Source organism: Hemicordylus capensis, chromosome 3 (assembly GCF_027244095.1).
Source record: "Hemicordylus capensis ecotype Gifberg chromosome 3, rHemCap1.1.pri, whole genome shotgun sequence".
Lineage (NCBI taxonomy): Eukaryota > Metazoa > Chordata > Lepidosauria > Squamata > Cordylidae > Hemicordylus > Hemicordylus capensis.
This window is the reverse complement of record NC_069659.1, coordinates 221,061,621-221,088,974: the sequence shown is the minus strand read 5'-3', so window position 1 is coordinate 221,088,974 and position 27,354 is coordinate 221,061,621. Positions and strand designations below refer to the sequence as shown.

The 27,354-nt window shown below is 43.5% G+C and overlaps 1 protein-coding gene across 14 annotated transcripts in view; it reads right to left on the bottom strand.

The window, feature by feature from the left end:
• Positions 1–27,354, bottom strand: part of GRID1 (glutamate ionotropic receptor delta type subunit 1) — a 1,034,570-nt gene that overhangs the window by 716,679 nt on the left and 290,537 nt on the right. Inside the window, exon 1 of one of the 14 annotated variants that reach the window (XM_053305299.1) lies at positions 20,329–20,441. The exons of the other annotated variants lie outside the window; for them this stretch is intronic. The gene's annotated coding sequence lies outside the window, so the exon portion shown is untranslated. Of the gene's footprint in view, positions 1–20,328; positions 20,442–27,354 lie in introns of those variants that run through there. 14 annotated transcript variants of the gene reach the window in all.

The window sequence follows — 27,354 nt, the reverse complement described above, 5'->3', positions numbered from 1 at the left end:
CTCCAGTTACCACTGGTACGTCTGGTGTCAACTCAGAACCGGGCCTTTTCTGTAGCTGCTCCTGGTCTATGGAATGTATTCCCGGCAGATATCTGAGACTAGGCTCACTGTTGGCCTTTAAGAGAGCCCTAAAAACTTATTTGTTTGGCCTGGCCTTCCAAGGCTTGTAAAGTGTTGGTGTTTTTTTAACACACACACACACACACACACACACACACATATATATATATATATAGAGAGAGAGAGAGAGAGAGAGAGAGAGAGAGAGAGAGAGAGAGAGAGAGGTTTTAAATGGTTTTAATTGTTATTGAATTGTTTTTAGCACTGTGTTTTGAATTGTGTGTTGTTATGTCTTTTTAAAAGTTGTTGTACACCGCCCAGTGCCTCTGGATGGGGCGGTTTATAAATGTAATAAATGAATGAATGAATGAATTTAACCAAGTTCATGTGGGCGTGATGCAGCAGGGTTTGACGAATTTTCAAGAAGAAGCCCATTTAGAATAACATGCTTTCTTTAAAGGTAATTAGCTCATTTATTGTAGCTCTAGGGTTGGTTGCGGAGTGTTCGCCGGCTCGCCAAGGGTGAGTCAAGCTAAGACTCCGCCCCATGAGCTGGCTTGACAGTATACTTGTAAAGAGGAATCCAGCAAGGATTCTCCTTTACAAGTAAAGGGCTGTGGTGAGGGGAGGGGGCTAGGGAAAAGGGCTTAGGCTGTCCTTTACTTTGAAAATATCAAGCCACTGCATGGACAGTATCAAGTCGAGCCAGTGCACACATCCCTACCACTCTGTAACCTACTACCATAACTGAGCAATTTGGCTTCAAAGGAAGGATGTGATTTTAAATGGGTTTCCTCTTGAAAATCCATCAAAACCTGCTGTATTACACCCACATAAACCCGGTTAATATAACCTGATAAATTATTGCTCATCACCAATAATATCCATTTCAATGTTTTATCCCCTTCCAGTGATTTAATTTTTCTTTATGTAAGGGGTGTACTGGGGCAGTCTGCCAGCAGACGGATAAAAAATAATCTCTAAAGCATTCTTTTTGTGTTTGCTATTGTTTTTAGTGATTGGGCTTTGATTTAAACAAAATCCAAAGCATAGAGGTTGCAGAGATATCTCGCAAACAAAATGTGGGGGTGGGTAAATCACACTGAAACATGGTATACTAAGTAGACATATCTATCAGTACTGAGAAAGTAAGAGCAAATGAAAACAGAAGGGCATTGACACTGATAAAGTTCTTAATATATGAGGTTTGAAAGGTTTCTCCCCTGTAGTTATACATTTACCACAATTAAACATCATCTGTTAAGAACAGTATCAATGTCCTTCTGTTTTAATGTGAACTTGGCTCCTCAGTGGGAGCATCTCTGTTGTATATAGCTTGAAGAGAGACCTTGAACATGCAGTGTCTAATGCATGTGAAACAGGGAAATGTGCACTGGCTGCAACCCTGACTGCACACAGAAGCAATCAGAGTGCACGCTCATGCTTAGTTGTTAGTGTACAAACACTTTTTCTCATACAAATACATGCTGACTGGCACGTACAGCTGAATCCTCTCATGTTGCATATAATACCACCTCAGAGAGTCCTTTTCTACCCAGACTATGGCCCTTTCAGACCTAGCACATGTTGTTCTTTGAGCAGCCAAATAATAAGCACATGCCAAAGAAAGTTAGTTGTGTTCAATACTGAATGAGATCGATAACTGTGTGTTTGTTCTACTGCTTTTAATTGAACCAAACCACACCCCAAACCTTCCATGGATTACAACGAGAACATCTTCCAACCCTCATGATGGCCAAGGCAAAGTATCATAACATTCCAAGGGCTGAATCTGGTTTCATTTCCAAAAGTGACCATTTTATAGTATTAAAATATTGTGCAAAATGTCCATCACTGCAGGGCATACTGGGGCTTGCGGGGGCTGCATGGCCCCCGCTCCCCCCACCCCCCGCCGGCTCCGTCACGGAGCCGGCCATAATGTGGGTGGCCGATCCGGCCGCCCAGGGCTCCCTGCCCGCTCGTGAGCGGAGAGAGCGAGCTTAGCCCGCTCTTCCCGCTCAACAGGAAAAAGTCTGCAGGAAAAAGTCCCAAGTCTGACCATGAGGATTAGGCAGCCAGCAAATCTGCTTTTTAGGCTCATGAGTAGCCGCGGCGCGGCTTCATGCCACACCTACTCATGAGTAGACCTCCCGGCTCGGGGGTCTCCTCAGTAGGCCCTGGGCGCTCGCGCAGGGCATACTGGGGCTTGTGGGGGCCGCGCGGCCCCGCTCCCCCCTACCGGCTCCGTCACGGAGGCAGCCATCATGTGGGCGGCCAATCCGGCCGCCCAGGGCCCCTGCCTGCTTGTGAGTGGGGAGAGCGGGCTTAGCCCGCTCTTCCCACTCACCAGGAAAAACCGGGTCTCACTGATCGTGAGACCCGGTCCCAAGTCTGACCATGAGGATTAGGACCAGTATTAGACCTAGTCCCAGGCCCCAACACTGGGATAGAACCTGAAAGAGTCTGAGAGTTGGAACCCCACTAAACAGCATCTTGAAGTGGCACCATCATAATTTCAGCCACTGACCCCACACAGTTGCACTACCTGATATCTCCACACCAGTACCAGCAACAGGCTAGACATAGTCAAATACAGAGGAGGAGTGCCAGATTTAGGCTGCCCCTTTAAGGCTTACATTTTTGGGGCAGGAGAGTAGAGCCTGAGCTCAGGGGTATTTGACTGCTATCAGAGCAACTTGTTCCATGGAGCTGTCCATGGTGCTGCAACCTAACTTGCCATCTTCCTAATCTTGTGGGCTCTTGTCCTTAGGACAGGACAGGACAGGACAAGACAGATGGAAGCAGCAGTTCATGTAATTAACTGGTGCCTTCATTACATGATCCCTGCCAGATGCCACTGGTGGTTCCCTTTGCTCTTACAGGCAACTGAAATGAGGGCACCAACTGTCTGAAATGGGCCTTTGTTGACATTAAACCATAATCAAATTATGTACCAAAATAACAGCATTACTATAAGGAATGCATGTTCATCATAGTTTCTTAAATGGAATACTTCAGAACAGACTACAGAGAGGCACTGTGCCTTCGGTATATATTATTTTCTCAGCTTTTCCAAGCAAAAGAATAAACAAAGCACCATTTTTTTAAAAAAGAATGCTATCATTTCAAATGGGACAGAGAAAGATTGTTAAGATAAGCAGTGGCTGCAAGAAGCAACAATCTGTGTGGCATCCACAAGTCAATGGGGAAGTAATTGACTTTTCACAGCTAAAATAATTTAGATGGTACATCTAAGTCTTATCTAACAGACACAGAGTGAACAGTGAACAAGTAACTGTGCCTTTTGTATCTGAAAATCTGTTTAAACATCTTGTTATTATGTTAACCAAGGCAATATTGTCATGATCTAATGGCTAGATCATTGTCTAGTCATGATCATCAATTATCTGTTATGGCAGAACCTGAAGAAATTGTTCCACTGAAGCACATCTACCCACAGAAACACAAGAGAAAGATTAAACATCTCCCCAAGAATGAGGATATGAAAACAGGAGCAGAACCTCCCCTTTGCTTATCACAAATATATATTTATCCTCTCCAGCATCTTCATTGTGCTTCCGTACAGAAGATTATTTCCCGATAGCCACAGTGAGATAATTTACCACTCTGTGATAAGCACTATGTGGGCTGAGCTAATGAGATCTATGTGTGTACATTCCATGCCCTGCAGAGCCACAATTTAATGAATTTTATAATATATTCCAAGCAAAATATCTTCTCATTTCACTTCTTCCATTTTAAGAATATACTTTAAGCACACACAGAATGAAAAAGGAGCAGTGGTGCTGAAAATTACAGGTTTTATCCCCAGGAACAGAGTTCTAGCTTATTTAATTATGTCTGTCTCAATATTTCATTTTGCATACCCCACTAGGGAAATGGGACAGTGCAAGATTTTGTCTGGACCAATTGTACAAATGCATGCACCTCCTTAACAAGGTGCAACTGATTCTACCTGACAGCTGTCAGAAGGGAGAGAAAGAGACAACTAGATCCTCTCTATCAGCCTGCCTTGAATCAAATGCCTCTGGACTCAAAAGAAAATCTATCTAACCACGTTTAATGCTACTACTATTAGGGCTGTGCAATGCTGGATCAGGAATTTCAGACATGGCCTGATATTGGCCATTTCAGAGGGTGTTGCATATAATCCGGATCCAAAATAGGGAAGCCTGTTTTGGATTGGAGTTCTCTGATTCTGTTTGGGGAATTCCAAAGGATTCTGGTGCTCCAAATGGCATCAGGAGTCCACATTCCCCACCCCCCAATCGCAGCTATGGTGGGGAGACATCTTCTGCCATTTATCTGCCTGCCCAGCCACCTGCCTGCCATGCCTTTATTATTTTTTTAAAAGTTTTAAACCAGTTATTTTACTTACAATAAAACAACAACACGGTAGATTCTCAGATGTTTACTTCCCCGGAGATGTTACATAACATTTCTTCCACAATCATCTCTGGGTACAATTTCTGGGTTACTTAAACAAAACAAAACAAAAATCTAACGTACTGGATAGTTGGATTCTCTTGTAATTAAACAAGGACAACTTTCAGAGCTCCATGACTAACTGTGTTTTATAGAAATCGAATAAATAATAATAACAATAACCATGTTTTTCCCCAGCAATTTTTTTTAACTTTCTCCATAGACTTCTATAGGGATTTTCACTGATTAAAAAATCAGATCCTGCATTAGATCCTGAAATTCTGAAGGGTCCAAAGGACTCAGAACCGATATCTGTGATTTCAGATCATATCAGATCCAAAATCTGTGATTGTGCAGAGACCTAGCTACTGTTGCCTTGATTTGGTTTCTCATATCATGTTGTACTGGTTTCTCATATATTCATGTTACAAAGCATGTATATTTATTTGTACTCTTTATTTGTACTCTTGCATCCAAAACACATAGGCCATCTCCACATGTTACACAGCAAACTGCTGCATATAGACAGGTGTTTCCAGCAGTAAAGAATTGATGTAAAATGTGGAAGTCCCTAAAGTATTGCCTCAGGACATAATTTCGCTCACATTTATTGGAAAAAGAAGTGGATTGGACCTTTTGCACAAGCTTTCTTCCACTTGACTTAAGTGTCACCTGTTGTAAACCACTCTGAAGCGAGTTAACTCATCCTGTCCAGAAGGGGAAACCCACAAGGCACAACACAATTCCTGGAAGGAGGCAGCAAGAGATGAGGAGAAACTGTCTTAAGACATTATCTAATTTTCTCCCACACTACATCTTTTCTGTGGGAAACACCAGCATAACCTGCAGCAATCGTGTTTGCTGCAAGGGTGGAGTTGCCCTTATTTACAAATTAAGTATATTCTCTATATCCATAGTCTGTGTCTGGGTTTGCAAAGGAAAATATAAAGGAGAGGTGGACATTTCCCCACTGCCAATTGTTGGATGTTGGGTTATAACTAAATCACTAACATAACCAGTCAGCATTGGAAAAGTTGGATTCTGTAAAATGAGCCCACCCATCATGATGTTGAACATGCTCCAAAAGGTCCATTATAGCAAGTGGAAAACAAGAGCACATAACTTTTTTTCATAGAGTCTGGGGTTTTAATGCTATAAAAGATTATAGTACCAGTGTTTAGATTTAGCTGAAGGCTGAAATCCTATGCACACTTACACAGGAATATGTCCTATTGAACAGAGTGGGACAATTCCAAGTATACATACATAGGATTGTGCTATAAGTCACTTTGATGAGTAAGTCACTACATCAAAGGTAAACACTAGCTCATGATATTGGCATCTCATATAGGAAGAACAATCTTGTGCCACATGAGTGAGGATAATTTTCATTTGGTACCCAAGGTCAATAACTGCTCTCTAGCTATTGATCTCCCTCACACCAACATAATTGTACTTATAAGGTGAACACAGAAGCTTAATGGCTTGTCACATGACTTATTACATCCAACCAGGAGCTGTTAAAGGTTTCATGTACTGTAACAATTGATATTGATTTATTTAGGCTTTGTGAGTCCCTAAAGTATTGCCTCAGGACATAATTTCACTCACATTTATTGGAAAAGGAAGTGGATTGGACCTTTTGCACAAGCTTTCTTCCACTTGACTTAAGTGTCACCTGTTGTAAACCACTCTGAAGCGAGTTAACTTATCCCAAATCCAGGACTGAATTTAAAAGCTGTTTCAGGAAGCCCATCTCTAAATAATAAATAATGGTCACACTCAAGCTTTATTTTACTTACACGCTGAGCATTTTAATAGGCCAATGCAATGGTCTGACTTGGTTTGAAAACTTTACTCATTGAAACCTTCCCCAGCGGGATGTCACTACAACTAAATTACACAGTGTTTGCTCCAGCAAACTAAGTGCTAGAGTTGAATAAGAAAGACTGCAATTCAAATCACAGTTTGGCCAAGTACTCACAACCATCCAAATCTCAGTCTTCCTTTTGTAAAATAGTCATTATATTGACCAGTCTTCCAAAGCAGTTGTGCAGATGAGATGCTAATGATTATCATGTTGAGCACATTAAAGTATCTACATATCAAGATTTGCAGTAATACAGATGTTGGGGTGGTGATATCAATTTAAACTTTGTATAATTTGAAGTGCAACCCACCCACCCCCTTCAAAAGCCATCAGTGTGAAGAGGATGAACAAATCTGCTCCTGTCCTCATATAATATTAGAACTTGGGGTCATTCAATTAGATATTGACAGCAAGCTTGAGATTGACAAAAGGAAGGAATGCCTCATACCATATAGATTTAACACATATATTTGTAAGAGATTGGTGCTGACCTCTAGCATAAATGGCTTTTAAAAAGAGATTAGACAAATCAATGGGGGATGAGTCTACCATGGCTATTATCCAGAACTACCTCCAGAACCATCAGCAGTATTATTATTATTATTTTACATTATATCCCGCTCTTCCTCCAAGGAGCCCAGAGTACTACATACTTGAGTTTCAAGTTCTACATACTTGAGTTTCTCTTTCACAACAACCCTGTGAAGTAAGCTAGGCTGAGAGAGAAGTGACTGGCCCAGAGTCACCCAGCTAGTATCATGGCTGAATGGGGATTTGAACTTGGGTCTCCCCGGTCCTAGTCCAGCACTCTAACCACTACACCATGCTGGCTCTCCCAGCACTACACCAGTCATGGTGTAGCAAGGCTGAAGTGGGCCCTGGAACAAGAAGTGAAGCTCTCTAGGCTTCCTACCACCTTCTTCTCTCCCTAACCCCATGTCTCTTCTGCAGAAGAACTATACAAGCAAGGAAATAGAGGAAACATCCTTGGCATGCCCTTTCTCTCATTCCTATGCAAAAAAATAAAAATAAAAGTGCACACTCAGCATACTCTGATCATGGGCCAGGAGCTTGCCAATCAGGGAGGTGTTTCCATATATGGGAGGTAGGAAGAGCAAGCAAAGAGCAGGTTGCTTCCCAGCCAGTGGGCTCCCTTCCTTATGAGCCCAGGGTGATTTGTCATCCCGTCCCCTTGTTCAATTATAACCACACCCCTGACTGGCAGTGTACCTGAGTGCCAAATGCTGGGGGTTGGTGATAGGAGATGGCTATCCTATCTTGCTCCGCTTGCAAGTTTTCCCAGGGGCAATTCCAGAGATTTTTCTGGTGGTCCACTGCCAAAGAAAGAGTGCAAAACCTTATGGATCCTTGGTCTCACCCAGCACTGGCAGTTTTTACATCCTTATTGCAATGCCTTCCACTGACACAAAATCACCTACATATACTTGGAGTATATTCTGTCTAGAATGAAAGCCTTCTCTTAAACAGCTTGTTGGAAACCTGTTCCTTCTGACAACATATTAGGAAAGGGCAGCCAGTGTGTGTCATGTGCTGAATGTGGTGTTTGGATACACGGATTGCTCAGGATGGATAAAATCTACATATGCTAAGAAGTCATACAGTATAGCTTTCTTGGGACTTCAGTCTCACTTCAGACTGAAGAGGAGGAAGCACATGTTTGCATGCTCCCATATATGGAAACACCAAATAAAATCTCCCTGCAAAATGCAGAACTCCACAGAGAAAGCTACACTGCCATCCTGGGTAGGCTATCACTCACTTTAAAGTGAAAGCTGTTTTCATTTTTAGTCGAAGTGTCAGGAAACAACTCATCCAGAATCCTCCATTCTTGAGAAGATTTCAGTCGTACAAAAAAGGATGGCGATTGTAAGTGGGAAGACAAAATGATTCAAAGAGTGACACATTAAATTAGGGTCTGCTGCCCTTCTCCTGCCTTGCAGTGTGTGACTCATGTTGGATTTGACAAATCAACTTGGGACCATTTTAGCTGGCGTCTAAATCAGGCAAACTAGGCAAGCCTCAGGCAAGCATCTGAAACACACACACTCCTCCAAGCCAAAGACTGGGATTTGATGTTAGTTCAGGGGAAGGCATGTAGCTTTTGTTGGATCATTTTACACAGAAGGATGCTGGGAGCTAGACTTGGTTCCCCCCACCCCAACAATATGCTGCCACCAGTTTGAACTGTGTTGTGAATTCCAAAAGGAGTGTCAAGGCCAGGAAGGGGAAAGTCCCAGAGGAAGTTCTCAATTCTGTACCTTCACATAGCACTGCCACTTAGTAAATGACTTTGATTCATTGTTAAATGTCTGATTTCTGCCAGTTGCTTTACTGTTATTTATTATTTGTGCAGGTCTGAGCATGCAAGCAGTGGTTCTTGATGACTTCCGAAAGGCCTGGTTTAGGCATTTACTAGGCCAGTACAAATCTTTGCATGCCCCCCTGCTCTCCAACATGAGCTGACAAAATCAAGCCCAGAGGAGTCCCATATGAGTGGTCATACCTGAATGATAACTTACAGCTAAGTGTCCCAGAGGCTTGAACTGGAAGTATATATATATACTGGGCCTGAAGAAGAGTGTGTGCATGCGTGTGCACGTGCATGCACGCACATAAAAAGGTTTGCATGTATAACATCTTTGTATGTATAATATTGCTATAATTATATGGGTTTTTTTTTTCAAAGCCACAAATAAGGAACAAGGACAGCTTTAAAAAATAAGTGAATATATCCAAGTTTCTGGCTAGGAATTTTGCCCTTCCCTAAACCTCTTTGTTTCTCCCTGCAAAACAAAAATATCGCCCTTGGTTATGAACCCGCCTTTCTAACAGCCAAGTCATTGTCCCCTTTCTTTTATTTTCCATAAAATTCAAGAACACTCTCATCAGCAATCCTGAAATTCCCTGCAAATCTCAGGCCACATTTCTAGATTTTAAATTCAACAAAGTTGAAATTAGATACCCACAACCCCCCCCCCCCCAATATTTTCACTATTCAGCATCTTTCCCCACTACAATTATTCTTTTAGCTTCTCAACTGAAATCATTTTGTTTAGCTTAAGTTTACCTCTCACTCCCCAACGAAAACAATTTCCTTTTTTAAACCATAGAACAATCACAAGGCAGCCGGCTGGAATGTCATTTTGCTGACATACGGGGGGGAATCTGCATTCTTTGCCTGGCTTCTCCTTTGTTGCTAACAAAATTACACAGTCTAACATGTCACAGAGCTCTGTGTTGCCAAGTCTATATTTACATAGTTTGTATTCCCGGAGATAGTATTCCAGTCTCTGAGGTGTCTCTGGTTTCATGTAAGATACTGGATAAGAGTATGAATTATCGCTGCAGCAATTTCATGCTGAATTGTTATCTAGCAAACAGTAACAAAAAAGAAAGAAATGTTTTCTGCGGGCACCTACAGTACAGTATCATAATCAGAAAATAAGTGGCAATAATATCTCTAATATGTTTATAGACACAACCTGAAGCTCTGTGGTGATAAATCATGAAATGGTTATGAAATAAAATGCTGAAGACAGAAAATGGACTGAACCCAAGTTACATTCAAAATTAGTTTTGCTTTTGTTTTTTTGGTCCCAGTAATGGAGAGGATAGGAAGGAAAAGGAAGGCAAAGGGAGAAGGAAGTGTCATCGACAATCTGAGATTACAATGAAATTTGCAGAAAAGTGCTTTCTGGTGATTATATTTACTGTAGCTATAGAAACTAGCTTCTTTCTGTAGTGACAGCTCTGTGTACTCAAAAAAGAGGCATGTGTGGTTAATGCTATGAATGACACCCGACTGGTTCACAGAATCCTTTCTTTTCCATACATGAACAATCTTGACCGTCTACATAGTTGCATGAATGAACACAATGTGCAAACTGAGCGAGCACAAACATAGGTAGCAGAAATTCTAGAGATGAGGGTGGTATTTCCCCCGCTACCATGATCAGGCTGTATCCATGACTGCCCCTTTCACAGGTTATGCTTGTAAACATGAATATGTCTCTTGGACAGCCAAGACTGCCATAACCAGGGCTGCCATATGGGAAAGAGGACAGGCCTCTTTGTGCCTTTAAGGGATGCATGGAAGAAGGAATTTCAGCAATGCAGCTTGTCATGCATGATGAAGAAAAATGGCATCTGCTGGCATTTCCTCTTCTGTGCATCTATTAAAGATACAGGAGACCTCTTCTCTTTTCCATATGGTAGCCAGGGCTGGATTATGGCATGCTGAGGCCCTAAGCTATAGCAAGCTTAAAAGGCACCACAGCATTACAAAAATAACTATTAACTAACAAAAAGAAAAAAGAAAATAGAAATAATACAGCTTTATTTTTACTTGGCAAAGATGCAACAAAAAGTTAACAACCTAGCAAAACTGTTTTCTTCCAATAAAATTATTTGCTTTAGAATTGCCTTTAAATGAAAATACATTATGTAAAACTTGAAATTCAGAGGCCCCTCATAATGTGAAGCCCTAACCTGCAGCTTACTTAGCTTGTGCCTAAATCGAGCACTGAGGGGCAGAGCTGTAATTGTGGGCACAGGTCTCAAGAACCCATGCACAGCTGCCATTGGGGCTGCCATGCTTGCCACAATGAACAGCCAGTGGTGGCCTGGACACCCCTTTTCTAACTGCTGCACATGCGCAGTAGCAGCAGCCTCCCTGAGGGAATAGCCTGCCGCTCAATCGCTGCTGCTTCAGTAGCCATGCATGGCGGGGAGGGAAGGCACACACCCCTGCACACAGCAGAAAGAGAAGGGGCACCAGAAGGGGCATCGCTGGGTTGGGGGGCAGGCAGCCCAAACACAGGCCAGCTATGCCCTCCCTACGCTACTGCCAGCACTGATGGTAGCCCTGATCATAACTCACATTTGGCATCATTTCAGTTCTTGATGGGTAGTTTTGTTCTTTTTATTATTAGAAGTGTGCTAGATAAAACTATGATGCTATAACATCCTCTCTAATAAAAGGCTTGGTGTCCGTCCGTGGATGGACACCAAGGCATGCGTTTGTGCCTCCCTGGCCTGTTCTGGGCATGCGCAGAGCGCATGCCCAGAACACGGCAAGGGAGGCACAGCCGCCAGCACCAGGCGGCCATGTTGGGAAGCCAGGGAAGAGGCGGCGGGGGAAACAGCAACGGAAGAGCCCAGAAGCGGCCGACGGGGAAACTGCGGGGCCAGAAGTGGCCACCACGAAGACAGGGAAGAGGCGGCGGGGAAAACGGCGGGGAAGAGGCGGTGGGGGAAGCCGGCCGAGGTGGTGGCGGAGCCGCCGCCGCCGAGCGGGAGGGAGACTTTGGGGCCGAAGCAGGGTAGGCGGCGGCGGGGGGGACTGCGGCGGGGGAAGCCAGCCGAGGTGGTGGCTGAGCCGCCGCCAAGGCCTGGCGGCGCCGCCGGAGCCAGGCGGGGGGGAATTTTGGGGCCAGGATCAGCACCGGGGCGGGGGAAACTTTGGGGCCCTTGCCCGGCCGGGGAGACCGGCCGCGGCCTGGAGACTGGCAGCGACGGGAGGGGGAATGGAATCCACTAGCGCCCGTTATTTAACAGGCTTAAAAACACTAGTAGTCTCATAAAAGACATCACAGTTCCCCATGAATTTCATCAGCTGCATGTGAAAAGCAGGCTCTGCCTTCATGCATCTGCCCCTATTTAGTTAATCTTTGGATACTCAGGGGAAAGGGTGAAAATCCCAAGTATGACCATTCCAGCACACACTAACCATTTTGTAAAAAGTAATCTCCCCCAAAACTCCTCAACAGGCAAATAAGGACAAAAACAAAGAAATAGCCATTTATAGGTAGGGTAACCAAAAACAGGGTCTGTGCCTGGTGAAGAGACACAATCGAAACATACCAGAAACATATTACATGGATTAATTCAGCACCTTCAGACACACTCCTCTGTATCTTTGCCCATGAAAATAAGCAAGAGAATCTTTTTACAATTTTATTTCAGGCCCCCCATATCTATTTGAATCAGAAACAGCAGCCAAAACATCTGATTATATTTCTGCTTTTCATTGTGCATGAACTACCTTGAGAAGCCTTGGCATGAAAGATTGTATACAAATTACTCAAATGGAAAAAATTCATTCGTAGGTAGCTTTGGTTAAACATTGATGGTTGCAACTTATTGGCTTCCACTTAGCAACACAGTCTTCCTATGTGAATACTCTGCATTCTATTTCCAAGAAGGCAACTATGCATAGATATGCTGCAATATGTGTGGATAGTCATCCAGTTATTAACAGAGGCTGTTTCACCATACAGCACAATCTTGCAAACACGTTTTAGGAATCTTTATTTTTATTGCTCTCGATTTAAAGCATTTTACAGTCAGGTCTGCCTAATGAAGCAAAACATTACAACAGCTTCTTTAAACATTCCCATTATAATGGCAAGGCATAAGAGGAGACCGCACAAGCACAGGAGGCCCTGACTCAGCAGAACAGTCAACAACACGGAAACTGAAGTCGGCTTTTCATCATTTCTTTTCCTTTTTCATACACCGTTACTTGCAATCACCTCCTGACACCTTCTCTCCTGTTCATCTGCCTTAAGGCTGAAACCTTCTATTCTCATGTTGTATATGTTATACAGTGTATAACCAACAAAATATGCTGCAAGTGAAGTCAAATGATAGTTGCTTCTTTTAACTCATTTGCAAAGCATATGTATGAACTGACACACTAAAGACTTAAACAAGACATTTTGTTAAGCAGAAAATATCCCCCTGTTCCTCCCTGGCTAAGAATATAAAAGTATTTTATATGTGGTTTATACCCAATGCAGTTTATACCCAAGGCAGCTACTGTGTGACCCTTCTGATAATAACCAAATTGTCATTAACAGGATCATCAATCCAGCAGGTCTCCTGGCCTGGCCAATCTCTGGTGGTAGGACTTCCCTATAGACCTCTCTGAGGAGAAGGACAGGCTCTAAGCCCCAGAGTGCCAGCTCAAACCTTTCATGTGAGGAGCCTGAAAAAAGGCAGCCACTAGCCAAAGCTGGTCATCCTCCTAGAGAGGCTGAAAGGCATGATCAGAGACCATTGGATGGTGCCCAGGGGTGTATCTAGGGTAGAGCAGGCAGGGCATGTGCCCCGGGCACCACTTGAAGGGGGGCGCCATTTCTTAAAATTAAATAAAAAATAAAAAATGGCCACCGTGCATGCTCAAATGGCCTCTGTGAGGCCCTAGGCCATGCCAGGCCTCGCAGAGGCCATTTGAGCATGTTTGGTGGCCATTTTGTTTTCAGCGGCCATTTAAAAAAATGGCCACTGCACATGCTCAAATGGTCCCTGTGAGACCCCAGAGGCCTGCGGAGGAAGGGGTAACTTTTGCAGAGCCCCCCCCCCCCCACGGGCTATAGGAAGCGCCCTGAAGGGGCTACAGGTAAAAAATATTTTTTAAATTTAATATAATATAAGTCACTGTACGCATATTCAGTTTGGCACTATGTACAGAGAAGAATCAGGGCTTGTGAATACTGAGCTGAAGCTTATGATCTAGGATTGTATTCATTTGTTCTTACTTTGCTTCTTGTGATAAGTGTGTGTGTATGTATGCATGTATGTATTTGTTTATTTCGGCCCAAGGCCAGCATAAATAGAAGAAAAAGAAGGGAAACAACAACAACAAAAACTTGTGATAAGTGAGTTAAATGTGATGTCTTGATAATATGGCTATTAATGGTGAGTTTGTCTTTGAATCAGTGTGAAATTCTTAGTATTAAGACCCACTGGGAGTTTCTTGCTCTCTTTCTCTCATTTGAACTGTCTTTCTGAAATATTAGAATATATTCCAAGCAGTGACACAGTTTACTCTGCATATCCTTTAATTATTTTCAGAGTATCTGGAAAAAGCCAAATTCTCCATTTATTTTTAAAACTTATGTAATAGTGATGCTACAGTGCATAGTAGAGAATTAGATAGGCACTTATGTTTAGTTTTCCAAGTACACCTCCACATAGTATTTGGGTATTTCATGAGCCCCAGCATACAGAAATTTGTCGTTTTCCAGCATTTTTTGGTCTGGCTACGTCCACTGCTAAATAGTTTTTGAAATTTTAAAAGATTAGCGAGCTTGACTTGTATTTTTGAGCTGATATTATAGTTAAGTTATCTGAAAGATGGGTGTCAGATGTTTGGACAGGGGGCGCAATTTTAGTGCTTGCCCTAGGCGCTATTTCCCCTAGATACGCCAATGCTGGCTCAAAAGAATCCTCTCTTTACCTTCTTTGCCATTGAATCTAAGGGTCAGGCCTTTGGCAGTCATCACGCCCTGCTCAGAGGTCAGTTGGACTTTGTTAGATAAGGGACCTCCCAAGGTCCTCCATCACCTCAGTCTAACCAGAACGCTGTAATGAGCTCTCTTGGCAACTACCAGCTCTGCTCTCATATCCTATTGCTCACTGCTAGCTGCCATCTACTCTAGATCAGTTCCTCTCACCTCTTGTCCAGATTCTCTTGGGCTTGGAACTTTACTGCAACAAGAAAGTAGTTACTTTATTTACCTTTGAGGCAGAGTCACCGCTAGCTTGAAGGGCATATTGTTGTGTCTCCTTTTGCCAAGTTCACTCACATTCTATTTTATCTTGAGGGCAGCATTTTGTTCTCTTGCTGGGGACCACACACTGACACAGTCAATATTTTTCTTTTTATGGAAGACTACTTTCTTTTTTCTTTTGGAAGACCAAAGAGAAATCTGGTAGAGCTCTTGAAATCAGCTTCCACGTTCTCTGATTCCATTCTCCCCACCTTGGACAACTGGCAATCACCAGGATTTCAACATCTGATGAGGTCTCTGAAACCCTGAGCTAGATGGGCCAGTGGTTTGACTCAGTAGAAGGCAACTTCATACAAGTTGTAAGAAGGTTGACCACTGAAGCAGACACTTTGGGCTGGATTGGTAGTGGCTGCAGTAATACCGTGTTTCCCCAAAAATAAGACATACCCATAAAATAAGCCGTAGCAGGATTTCTAAGCAGTTGTGCAATATAAGCCATACCCCCAAAATAAGACATAGTGGTGATCTCTCCTGGCTCAGTAGCAGGCTGCTTGCTGAAGCTTTTCCCCTATCCCCCTGGTGTTTGTGTGGGGTGAGAGAGACCCACAGACAGGGGCGTAACGATACCGGTAGGGGTGGCAGGCTGCAAGCTGAGGCATACGGTAGAGGGAAGTACGGTAAAAAATCTCCTCAGAAAATCTCCTCCTCAATCTCCCCTCCTCCTGGCGGTGGCAGGCAGCGGCGAGAGTAAGCGCGGTGGTGGCGGGAGGCGGCGAGAGTACGCCGGGAAGCGACGCCGGGCCAGACGGCAGGCCTCGGCGTCGCTCTGCGCACTGGCAGGCGGGAGTGCGCAGAGCGACGCCAAGACCTGCCGTCTGGCCCAGCGTCGCTTCCCGGCGTACTCTCGCCGCCTCACGCCACCGCCGCGCTTACTCTCGCCGCTGCCCGCCACCGCCAGGAGGAGGGGAGATTTTTGAGGAGGAGATTTTCTGAGGAGATTGTTACCATACTTCCCTCTACTGTATGCCTCAGCTTGCAGCCTGCCACCCCTACCGGTATCGTTACACCCCTGTCTGTGGGTCTCTCTCACCCCACACACACACCAGTAAAGCTGCTGCTCCCCAACACTGACCAGCAACAGTCTGTGGGTCTTATATGGATCATATGAGAGTTATGACGATGTTCCAGAAGAAGATGACTTAACTATAATTGAATAAATGTAGATTGTTGTACCACACTTAATAAAAATAAGACATCCCCTGAAAATAAGCCATAGTGTGTCTCCTTGAGGAAAAATAAATATAAGACAATGTCTTATTTTCGGGGAAACACGGTATTTAAATACCATTTTCTGCTCATTCGTAGAATATTGATAGCATCTATTTTATCTAATAAATATCAGCATCTGTTTATCTGGTACCACCAATTATAATATCTATTTTAATTTATGGTGCAAAACTGGATAACCAGAATGGTTCTTTTGAGAGGAACAAGATAAACTTGAGCTACAATAGAGATGGAGATTTGGATATGGGGACATATTGACTTGAGCATAAATCCAGGAATTATCTCTGCATTCCCAAGCCTCAATTTGTACTATACCCTACAGCCAGCCAGGATACGTGTACACTATAGGAGGTTGCAGTTACAGAAGTGCATGAACTGGTTCAGCATTCTATTCCTAGATTGTTGAACTGGTTCGGAAACCCCGTGTTCTAACTGGTTCGAACACGGGAGGTTGCTTTAAGGTGTGGGGAGGGTGCCCTTACCTCCCCCACTGTGCTCCCCCCTCTGGTGCTGCTTCAAAAACCGCTGGCATGAGGTGGCTGTATACCCTCTTGCCACCCTGGTCAGTGTAATACTGGAAGTGGCCAGCGCATGTGCATGATGCAAACACGTGTGCCAACCACTTCCGGTTTTATGCTGACCAGGATGGCAAGAGGGTATACAGCCACACCGCGCCAGCGGTTTTTGAAGCAGTACCGGAGGGGGAAGCATGGTTGGGAAGGAAGGTAAGGGCACCCTCCCCGCACCTTAAAGTGACCGCCTCCCGGGTGTGCACAGAACCAGTTCCATACACACCCCTAGTTGCAGTTGTGTGGACATAACCCATGCAGCACCAAAGGTAATGCCAATTTATGGTCCTCCAAGGCCATATAGTGCACGCTTCAAAATGAATGTCTTCTCTAGTTCTTCTTTTTTGAAGGAGAACAGCAAGTAGCTGTAACACACATGTAACACATATGCATGCTAAGGTCGATCAGAACAGGGTGCACATATAGTACCCATAAAATCAGAGCATTAAAATCTTTTTCATCTAACACAAACTCCTATTCCTTAACTTTTGAGCTCTCGAGCCTTTCCCAACACTAGCTTTCTGCCCTTATTTACAAATATATATCTCCCTGTAACCTCTATTCCTACCACCCTCAGCCACCTGCTCTTTTAATGAATAACTTGAGAAACTCATTCAAAAACCCAGGAGGATTTGGAGCAAGAGCACAGATTTGAACTCTTGACTTTCTGGCCCTCCAACCAACCCCTCACTGTCAGCTCAGTTCCACAAAAATGTACAAGATGAGATTTATCTGAGCAAAAATGGATCTAGCAGACTGCAAGCTTCTTTCACCATTCTACAATCAGACAAATCCCCATTTAGACACTTACTGTAAATGGAGTCTACTGTCCTCTAAGCTTATTTTACTGTCTTAAGCCAAGCCAGGATTTGAAGGGTGAAAGCCAGTTCTTTGCCGAGTGAACTACCTAATGCCAGAGAAGCGGAGGTGATTGACATTCTGTGCTCTGTAACCCTCTGCTGCAAATTAAGTCGTTTGCTTTGATGTAACCATCGGGAAACAGACTCGTATATGTACATCATCTATGACCTTCTTTTACCTAAGATACTATATTAGGGGCTATAAATAGAAGGGGAAAGCCTATAGATGAGTAGAGAGCAAAGTACTTTTAAGAGCAAGAACTAAAACTAAAGAGGTGCATCATCAGATTCCAGGGAAAGTTCCACTCTGAAATATATTCAGTGTTACGTGGGAACAACTGCATTTTAAGAACAGTTGTTGCGAATACTTTTTATTTCTCACGATTAGTGAGAAGAGCCATAAGGGAGTTAAGCGGAGAGAGCGGGCATAGCCCGCTCTGCCTGCAGACGAGCATGGCGGCAGCCCTGGGCGGCTGGATTGGCTGCCCATATGACTGCTGGCTCCATATGACTGCTGGCTCCAGGGCATGCTGGAGAGACCCCCGAGCTGGGAGGCTGCTTTTCAGCCTCCCAGTTGGAGGTCTCCTCGTGAGTAGCTGTGGCACAGTGCTGCACTGTGGCAACTCACGAGCAGAAAAACCAGGTTTGCGGAGTGCTCGCTCCACAAACCCGATTTAACTGCTGGGCTACATAAGCAGGTGACCCGCTTAAGAACCACCAGGCTCGTAGCCGAACCCAGTGGTTCTCACGATGGGAGGAAATTGGGCTAGCCTCCACTTTCCTCCCATCATGTGAATAGCCTCCATATGTTATTACTACAATCCTGAAGTCATTATCCTCCTAACTGATTGTTAGGAATATCATAGTGAAGTTATTGTAGGGATCATTATGGACCTTGATTTGGCTGGCCCTTTTGGCTTCCATCAGCTGGCCCTGCCTGGACAACAGCTCAACCTTGCGAGGTGGTGGCATCTGTCATGAAAGCAGATTATACCTACAAAGCCATGCCAGTTTTATTACTCTCGAAAACAATATTTGAACAATTCCTTAGTTTCTCAAGGACCTTTAACAAGACTGCAAGTCCCTTGGGGCAGGCCTGTTTCTTTCATTCTATGTAGAGCACCATTCACAGAGATGGTGTACTATAAACTAACAGCCACATTGTGTCTTCTTATTAATGCTGACCAACATTTAAAGATTTGTTCTCTTCAGGCGGCATCATTGCATTAGGAAGGTGTAAGGGAATCAAACTCCTCATAATGTCAGCAAAACACCAATACATTGACCAGGGGTTACGAAGTTTGGGTCCCTCATATGTTGTTAGATGATAACTCCCATCATCACAGGCCACAATGGCAAGATTAGTACCCCTTGATGCAAACAACAATATACAATATACAAACCACTGCAGTGCCTTCTCAAAGATGCTCATGTAGCAGTTAAACTTCCCCCAAACAAGAAATCAAGCACTAACTGATATAAACTGTCATCTCCTATGCATATTTCAAACAGCAGTGATCATGATGTGGGAATAGTGGTCAAAATGAAAGACAAATTGTAGTGACCTGGATAATAATATTGTGACAGTGCTTTATATGACAATTATACAAGTAATGTGTGAAAGCAAGATGTTCCTGGCTATCAGTATCACTTGCTAGGTTTGCTACAGTGGTTTCAGACAATGTTCAGAACTGGCTTCAGCCTCACACTTCTATAAACTACTCACACTGACTAGCTTTGCACATCCAGTTAACTTCCAACCATAGCATCTCATGGACCATATGCTCTTGAAAAAGGAAAAACTCTTGTGAAACTTGGTTCATTGCAATGTTGCCCTTATAGCTATGTGATTTAACTTCTCCAGGTGCAACATCTCCCTAAAGATATCAATGTGTGGACACATGGTCAATAGCAATTACTGATTCAGTAGCTACATAATCCCTTTGGCTTTTCTCTTAATTGGCTAAAATGTAAACGCCACCCCTCTATGGATACAATCTAGTATGAAATTCTCCTGCACTGAGAACACTGAAATTAACGGGAACTTTCAAAGAAGAGCTAGGGGTGTGCACAGACCATTTGTGATGGTTCAGTCCAAATTCCAACCAAACCACTGCTCTGCAAACTGGTTCAGTCAGACTGACCAGCTGGGCTGGTCAAACCAATAAACCAGCCTGGTTTGCTGTGGACTGGTTCGACCATAAGCCAATCCATGCACATGCTTAAGAAGAGCTTCCCAGTGGTTTTTACGTATATTTTAAAACAAATCAGCAATGTTCTACATATGCAGGGCTCTATGTGTGTTGCAATTCTGTGGGAGAACCAACAAAAGTTTTATTGGTCAAGGCATTAAACCTCCTGGGAATCTTTATTTTCATATTTTTAAAAAGAGGAAGTGGCTCGTCCTGAAGATTGGTGATTTTTTAAATAAATGAATCATCATAATGTTTAGGTACTGCATGTGGGGAGAAGGGACACAACAACCCAGGCCCTGCCCACAGTCAGACTTCTAATTGAAGACATTATACAAAAGAAAAATTTGTTCAAGGGGGAAAAAACACCACTCTCATATTAATACATAATTAAATTTCATGACAACTAGTTGGACTGGGCACTGCAGGAAGTTCTAGGAGGGAATAAGCCAGATGGCAGTTGGTATCTGCCAAACTGACAAACTGATGGAGGGAATCTTGTCTTACCTCTTCCTCTAATGCAGCTGAAACACAACCAGACTTTATAGCTATGGAGATCTGCTTGAAAGTGGATAAACACCAGTTGGGATCTCAGAAGCCAGAAATGTGGCTGATCCTCACAGGCTCAGGGTGTGGCTTCAGGATTCTTGCCCCTCCCATGATAATGCAAAGTAGCTAAAATCATAGAAGACAATATTTTATTTTGCACACTGTATACAAATTTTCTCAATTTGGAAAATATATCTAATTCGTGCAAAATTTCTATTACTTGCTCACAGAGTTTTAACTTTTTTAGCTCATGCATACACCCAGTTTGTGGGTGCAACTGCAAAGGGCATGAGACAGCCAAAAAGTAGCACTTTAAAGCACTGTTGAAATCAATAAGAGAGATGTAAATACACACTCAACACTCACACTGAAATAAATGAAGAATACTGAACTCCCTCAAATACTGGACCCCATATTTAAAGGGCAAATTGCATTTAAGACTCTGACTGCTAGGAATCTAATTCAGCAATTTACCAACTTTACATGGGGCAGGGGAGGGGATACAATGTTCATTCATGGGACTGGGTCATACTGAGCAAATGATTAGTATTACTCAATAATCCTCTCAGTCTTTGATAGACACATCATGCCACAGACTTTATTTCCTAAATCATACTAGAAATAGGTCAGATGTTTAGTCATTAGTATGACGTTACAAAACTCTGCCATTAGTATGACATTACAATATAAGGCAAGGACTGTGAGGTCACAGCCATAAGGGCAACTCAGTCCACCAGCCTTGATCTGTAGGTGACATTAAGCACACACTGGAAATTACCAGCTTCCTGCTGCCAGCCCAAGACTCAGGGAGTGGGTGATGCATCAAGGAACAATCTGGGCTCAGCAGAGATTTAATCTATGTCTGGATATTCTGCTCTATGAACGAAAACATTAACAGATATAATGGAAAAGATTCAGACCGGATTACACTCAAGCCATGCAGTTCACATCTGGTTCTCATTCTCAGGACTGGCACTAGGAAGGCAAGCCAGGAGGCAGGGCAGCAAGTGTGTCAGCAGATCTAGGCAGGGTTTCTAGGAAGCCTGTAACTGCTCAGCCTGTACCCAATGAAGAGTTGTTCAGACTAAGGTGCCAGGCCCAGGACATGATCTAAAGGCACATGAAGTTTACTCTACTTTTGACGCGCATTTGAGGGCTGTTTGCAGTAGAATGGGACATGCTTAGTTTAGACACAATGCAAGGTCTAGCACTGGTCAGCGTGGTGTAGTGGTTAGAGTGCTGGTCTCGGACCGGGGAGACCTGAGTTCAAATCCCCATTCAGCCATGACACTTGCTGGGTGACTGCGCCAGTCACTTCTCTCTCAGCCTAACCTACTTCACAGGGTTGTTGTGAGGAGAAACCGAAGTATGTAGTACACAGCTCTGGGATCCTTGGAGGAAGAGCGGGATATAAAATGTGTTTGTTTGTTTTTTTAAAAAAAAACGGTCTTCCATGGAAATTAACATTCCATTTGGAAAAAGCATGCATCTAGACAACTTCTATATCTCCTAACAGAAGCAGGGCTAAATTCTTTCTGAAACAAAAGAAAATAATGTGGAGAATCATCCCCCCCCCACCAGCAATCTCTGGGAAATGTAGTTCTGTGAGAGGCACTATGAATCTCTAACAGAATCCTCAGCAACCTTGTCAAGCTACAGTTCCCAGGATTCTTTGGGAGAAGCCATGACAGTTAAACTGGCATGGAAACAAATAAGCTTTTAGTGCGAATAGAGGCCGCCGTTTTCGTGGGGGTTAGGTTCCCAGCTACTACAGAAAATGGCAAAACTGAGGGGGGTGGGGGGCATTGAACCTACGGGAATCTGGGGATTAGATTCCTTAGAAATTTCCTAAGTCCCAAAAATCACCCAAAATCAACCAAAAGGGGGGAGGGAAGCAAAAATAAGTGAGGAATACAGCACTGTACCTTGACAGCTCAATCTCCACAACTCTCCAGTGCTCCAGCAACTGCAGTAATGACCCCCAAAACCAACTTAGTCCTTGTTCCAGGTCTGAACAATTACTGTACCCTTACCAGGCCCCCAAGGGCCCCCTCCTCCCCATAGGGTGGAGAGCTGGTCTTGCAGTACTAAGCATTAACTGTACCCTTTGCTAAACAGGGCGTGATTCCCCTTAGGGGATGAGGCTGCTCTGAGAAGAGTACCTGCATGCTTGCATGCAGAAGGTTCCACTTCAGTACTGTACAAAGCATGCACACACACACACACACACACACACACCCAGAGGAACAATCCCCAAAAGGGCCCAGACTTTACCTTGAGCAGCAGCTCCAAAAGATACTCCAAAGCACAAAAAACTCCAAACACTTCCAAAGAGACACTCCAAAGTACTCCAAAATCCTCCAGGACACACTCTCCATCTTCCACCATTAACTCAACTACACGCAAAGCTCCTCCCTCAAACCACACCAATATGAGGCACATCATGGAAATAAAACTAAAAACCGCATCTACAAAAACCACGAATAGCTGAAACCATATACTGTGGAAAACAAGACCCAATATATGTTTGCCAACCACAATTAAGCAATACTATGGAAAACAAGCCGGCAGAAAATGAGGTCCTCCTATAATTTTATCATGTGATACTTATCTCACCCTTCCCCCAAGGAGCTCAGAGCATTAGAAATATGGGGTCTCCCATTTTATTCTCACATTGACCTGTCCCAAATTCATCCAGTGAACTTCATGGCTGAGCAATGATCTTAATCTAGGTTTCCTTACTGAATCTTTGACGTAAGAAATCTGGTAAAATCTTAATCTTAAAAAATGTAGTTGGTAAAATGACACTGAATTTTAGTCAAAGATACTAGTTGCTCACGTGTAGTTTTGAACCTCTCCTGACTACTGTGGACATTAGCAAGGAATTGACCCAATTCTGAAAAGGGAAGTAGAGAACACTAGCAATTATTGTAGGTTTACTACAAGGGCAGACTGGGTTTGAAAAGACCAAAGCCAACACCGCTAAAACATTAGGCTTCCCAGATGTGGACTTTTACCCCAGACTTGCAACTATTTTAACTCCTCTGCAACTACTGTAGTTCTGTGCTGGAGGGTGTTTCTGGAATTCCAGAGATCCTGCTGCAAGGGCCAAGTGGCTCAAATCAATCAGTGGCTATTACCCATGCATAGGCTCGTTGGAAACAATGGGTCTACTCATGTGTAACATTTGCTGTGTGGCAGCAGGAGGAGCTCATTTCTATCTATCTATCTATCTATCATATTTTTATACCGCCTGATATGTATATCTCTAGACAGTTTACAAAATTTAAAATATTTAGAAGTCACAAATTAAAATACATGACAATAAAAACAACAGAATAAAAGGATTAAAGCAAGTTTTTAAAATTACTGCCTCCTCGTTTTCTCAGTGACTCACTATGACTGGCCCAGTGGCCCTAAAGACTTCTTCTGACTGTGTCCTGTGTCTCTGCTGCTCTACAGCTGTGGTGTGCAGCCAGCAAACTCCCTCCAGGCCAGGATACCTATACTTCCCCTATATGCACCACTGTGGATGGGAGGCTAGTATTGGTCTGTGGAGAGGGGGTTGCCCCCCCACCAAAAAAATTTAAAATGCCCCATTTGCCCCATGGGGTTCTGTGATCCAGTCAGAGGAAGGGTGGGGTTTGAACTGTGTGGAAAAAGGAATGTGTGAGTTGTATTTATTCTCAAATTATCCTGCATATATTATACCAATTAGCATATTTGAATTTTATACAATTTTAAACTGCAAAATTGAGACTTTTTAGAGACTGTTTTGGTGAACAGAACCAACTATCTACACTTTTTTGGTGACAGATTTCAACTATTTTCACTGCCTGGGCCTGGCAACCCTATAAAGCATACACACCTGATGCACACACATATCTAGAGTAGTCATATAATAAGGTAATCAATCAAAAGTGTGTTAAAAAAAACAACCTGCGAGCATTTCATGCAAAGCCTGTGTTCAGTGAAGGCTAAACTCTACATTCAAAGTCCACCCCCACAAGCCCCCACCACCAAATATTGTGATTTTTTCTCAACAGGGCCTATGTGCCCTAGATCTCAGGAAAGTGGGTTTGAGTGTGACAGTATTTAGACCATTGTTGTCAGTTGTGACATACAACTGGTCCTGAACAAGCCTCTTAGCTGATCAACTGGAAGTCTGGGAACTCTCCTTGCTGCCCTAAAACAGGCTGCTACAAAGCTGTTGTATGTTTTACAATGTTTATTACAGCTGGGGGACTTTTATGCCTAGAAATACTGGACACTTTATCCCTGGTCAGCTTTTTCATTGCCCGTGTATATGTGGCTATACTTTATGTTGCAGTTATTCCTCAGTGTAGTCCATTACCTCGTTACACCTTCACAGCGGTGCCAACGATAGGAATGCCTTTATTTTAAGATATAAGAGCCAGGTTCCTACTGTAGACTGTGAGATAACTTTGCTTTGTTTTCTGCCAGGCTCTGTGAGCAGCCTTTCACTCACGTATGCACTCGCATTAGCCCCAACTAGGGTTGCTAGCATTTTTCTGGCAGGGTTCTTGTGCATTTAGTAGCAGCCTGGCCTGTAGACTTTTTGCAGGTCTTGTTTTTTCAGGCACAGAAAGTAATAGGAGTCCACCTGCTGCATTTCGGCTCATCTCGCAGCTATTAAAGGCACAGGAGCCCTGCTACAAGATTGGAAATCTTAGGCCCAAGCCCACTGCTTCTTCCAGCCTCCACTTATGAAGAAAATCAGCAAGTAGTTTGTTTAGCGTTTTACAGTAGTGCTAAAAGATACCTTTCTTTGTAGCCTGGAAAGCATATTTTCACACTTCAGTATCACAACTGTGAATTTGTATTCTCTGTGCATTTTTATTCACATCTCACTTCCAATTTATGACAGGATCAGAATTCTGCATAGGCTAGCAACATTGCAACACCCCTCCCCATTTATTAATGTAAGACCACCATATTACTATTGTTGGAAGATATTTTCAACTTGCTTGAGCAGCGAGCCCTTAGCTAGCTAAGATAAATGGCGCTTTCGTGCCTGGTACATCCCCCACCCCACCCCGCCTTGAGGATATCTCACATTGTTTGAGGAATGTCTCTGTGTGGCGAGGGGAAGCTGGGAGCCAGCTCTTTTGTATGAGTGAGGCATATCACACATGGGAGCAAGATCGGAACCTTCAGAATTAAAAGAAGTGCTTTGGCTTGTATACAGTGCGCAAGTGTGGAATGTGTTTGTGGCTCAGTATATAACGGGAAGGAATTTGCCAGAAAGGGGCCGGCCACACAAAGAAGGAGCTTTTTGCTAGCATTGGATGCATAAAGCTTGTTTGAAACTGTGACACTGGTGCCTGGTGAAATTACCTAACCAAGAAAACAAACGACAGGGAGAATCTCTGACTTCTGACACTAGGTACATAGCATAAGCAAAGAGTATAAGCGAGGTGGGGGAGGAGAGGCCCCTACTCAAGGAGTATATAGTCAAAATCATGATATATAAGCCATCATACTCAGCCTGTAAACTGAGATGGGAGCAACTGAGTAGCTGTAACTGGGATTGATTTCTGTATGTATACCCTGGTGCTTTATTATTCAGTTTTAGTGCTTTGATTTTGTTTTGTTTTATGTTGATTTGTACTGGTGTGTATGTTGACTGGTCACTAACCGTAATAAAATATTACTTACTTACTTACTAAGGCATCATACAGAAAAAAGCATTTTACATAGATTCAGCACATACGAGAAAGCTGTACGCAAAGTAAGAAAACAGGTCCCACACCCAGTTAACAGCTACTATTGGAAGGCCTGGAAACCATTTTCATCCATACATTAGGAAAATAAAACAGATCTCTTCAGCAGAAAGGCTAGTGTGGCGAAAGACTGAGGTAGTAGCAAGTGGCTATGGTGAAAGATGGCAGACTGGAATTATAGGACCTAGACCAAGAGCACCTGTAAAGGATTTCATTTTTCTGTTTACAACACTTGTCACTCACCTAATGCTGGAGCTATGACACAGATTGCAATATAAATGCCATCTGGTTGATATGCATTCAGTTCTGATAATTCCTTTTGATTATACTACTCCATTTCTTCACAGATAATGAACACTTGCAGGTCTTCCCAGCAGGCCTGGCATCAGCATGCGGCACCCTCAGGAAAATACTCTGACTGCTCTCAAACTCACGAGTTCTTGTCTTGACCTCCCCTTTAATTCCCCCCCCTCCCCGCCCTGGTGTTTCTCTCAGTGCTAGGAGCCAAGCAGCAGTGGTGGTGGATTCCTCAGCATCATTCTGGAGCTATGCTACATTGCAAGCATTGTAGGGAAATTAAGATGGTGGCTCCAGCCTCGCATTGCTGAGACGACTCCAAGAGCACCTCCTTGCACCATCCCTTGCCCAATGCTCCTTACAAAATGAAACCCATTGCCAGTGCTGCTCACTCACCACTATTGCCACACAACAGCTTTGCTTATACTTGGTAGAGGGAATAAGGATGTGAATGCTTGGCTGCCGGTTTATCTTGCTCTCTCTAGCATGAGCTGCTTTCCCCTGCTATTTCCCCTCCTACTGGCAGACAAGAGCAGCAACATCAGGGCGAACAAGAAAAGCAACCCAGCTGGGTACAAGGAGGCCCTTCAGGCAGCAGGCAGATGTAGCAGCCTTTGGAAGCAATCGCCTTGCCTGACACATGCAGGTTTCTGCACACTTGATACCTCATCAAGAGGCAGCAGTGTGGACTGGTTCTTAGCTGGTGTGAAACAGCGATGCCAGAACTTTCTTACCACTTCAGTACAGCGTCTGTCAATGGACTGCAAGCTCATTGCAACAAGTGCAACACTTGAGAACTATCAATTCCAGTGATGTTCATTGCCTTTGCCTGTACATAGCAAGAGCTGTTTCTTTTTTTCTTTCATTCACTTAGGAGTTATTCAGACACAGCTGTCAAGTGGAAGAAACAAAGCAGTTTTACTATATGGATTTGTTCCATTCA